Source organism: Bison bison, unplaced genomic scaffold (genome assembly GCF_000754665.1).
Source record: "Bison bison bison isolate TAMUID 2011002044 unplaced genomic scaffold, Bison_UMD1.0 scf7180017847698, whole genome shotgun sequence".
Classification (NCBI taxonomy): Eukaryota; Metazoa; Chordata; class Mammalia; order Artiodactyla; family Bovidae; genus Bison; species Bison bison.
In genome coordinates, this window is record NW_011478271.1 from 11,657 (window position 1) to 13,631 (window position 1,975).

General features: G+C 43.0%; 1 long non-coding RNA gene across 1 annotated transcript in view; it reads left to right on the forward strand.

The window, feature by feature from the left end:
* Positions 1–1,975, forward strand: part of LOC104991327 — a 5,395-nt gene that overhangs the window by 1,713 nt on the left and 1,707 nt on the right. The window lies entirely within an intron of this gene.

A 1,975-nucleotide genomic window follows, 5' to 3' on the forward strand; every position in this document is an offset into this window, starting at 1 on the left:
ATCTGAGGTTATTGATATTTCTCTCGGCAATCTTGATTCCAGCTTGTGCCTCTTCCAGTCCAGCGTTTCTCATGATGTACTCTGCATATAAGTTAAATAAGCAGGGTGACAATATACAGCCTTTTCGTACTCCATTTCCTATTTGGAACCAGTCTGTTGTTCCATGTCCAGTTCTAACTGTTGCTTCCTGACCTGCATACAGATTTCTCAATTGGCAGGTCAGGTGGTCTGATAGTCCCATCTCTTTCAGAATTTTCCACAGTCTATTGTGATCCACACAGTCAAAGGCTTTGGCATAGTCAATAAAGCAGAAATAGATGTTTTTCTGGAACTCTTTTGCTTTTTCGATGATCCAGCGGATGTTGGCAATTTGATCTCTGATTCCTCTGCCGTTTCTAAATCCAGCTTGAACATCTGGAAACTCTCGGTTCACATACTTTTAAAGCCTCGCTTGGAGAATTTTGAGTTTTGCTATTGTTTGAAATGAGGGAAATTGTGTAGTAGTTTGAGCGTTCTTTGGCATTGCCTTTTTTGTGATTGGAATGAAAACTGACCTTTTCCCATCCTGAGGCCACTGCTGAGTTTTCCACATTTGCTGGCTTATTGAGTGCAGAACTTTAGCATTATCATCTTTGAGGACTTGAAATAGGTCAGGTGGAGTTCCATCACCTGCAGTAGCTTTGTTGGTAGTCATGCCTTCTAAGGCGACTTTACTTTGGATGCCAGGATGTCTGTTACTAGGTGAGTGACCACACCATCGTGGTTATCTCGGTCATTAAGATCTTTTTTGTATAGTTCTTCCATATATTCTTGCCAACTTCTCTTAATATCTTCTACTTCTTTTAGGTCCATCCCGTTTTTGTCCTTTATTGTTCCCATCTTTGGATGAAATATTCCCGGTACCTCTAATTTTTTTAAAGAGACCTCTAGTCTTTACTGTCCTATTGATTTCCTTCCCATTTAAGTCTCCACAGAGCAATGAGTAGAGCTCCCTCTTTCAATCATAGTTTTAAAGTCTCTCTTCTTATTTAGTTTCTTAAAACTAGTAGTGTATTAAGTTTATCATATTTGTATTCAACTTCCTCAGACACTGTCTTATGTGTCCTCAGGTTCTGACTAGTTTTCTGTCACTATCATTTATGATTCTTAGCCTGAAACATCTAATAGAACATTCTCAGAAACATGTGTGGCAAGAAATGGATTTAAGAAATACTAGGCACCTAGGATTTGTGAAAGTGCTTCATGTCTCCACTTAAGATGACTTAAAGCAAGAAGTAATCATTAGATTGCCTATCACCTCTTAATTCACTGGTCCTTGGAGGGTTTTATCTTGTTTCTTCCCCTATAATGTATTTATTTGCCATCTCATATTGTCCTGCATTCTGTATGTGGTCTTTGTCTTGAAGGGTGCATCCACGTAGTTAATCTTCCTTCTGGTATCTGCACCTTGGTGGGTGAGGTTGGTCCAGAGGTTTGTGCCCTTATCCTCTCTTGATCTGTGCTCTGATTGCTGTTAACTGTGACCAGAGCCTGACCTGGATATTCAGGGCTGTTTCCCCCTTGTTCTGTGGTTGTTACTGCCCTGTCTCTGGTGGTGCCTGCTCCCTGCGTGGTGGAATAGAGCCCCCAGATCTGAGTCTTCGCTGTGATTCTGATCTGTGGTGCAAGGCAGGTGGGATTGGAGCACACCCACTGGGAGAGAAGTCACTGAGTATTACTCCTCTAGGAGTGTTCACCTCAGGGTGTGCTCTGTTGCCCACTCTCATGTGTTCTGCAAGCTCTCACAGTGTAGTGTTGGCACTGCTCTTGTCCCCACCTTAACCATGGGCATGATGGTACATGGCCCAGGTGTCTGTCAGCTGTTGTTTTCACAAGGTCACCAGCATAGATTCAGTGAAGTCAGGTCCTGGGATTTCATTCAGCATGGAGCTGGACCCGCTGCGGTGCTACAGAGCAGCTCAGGCTCTGTCCTGGC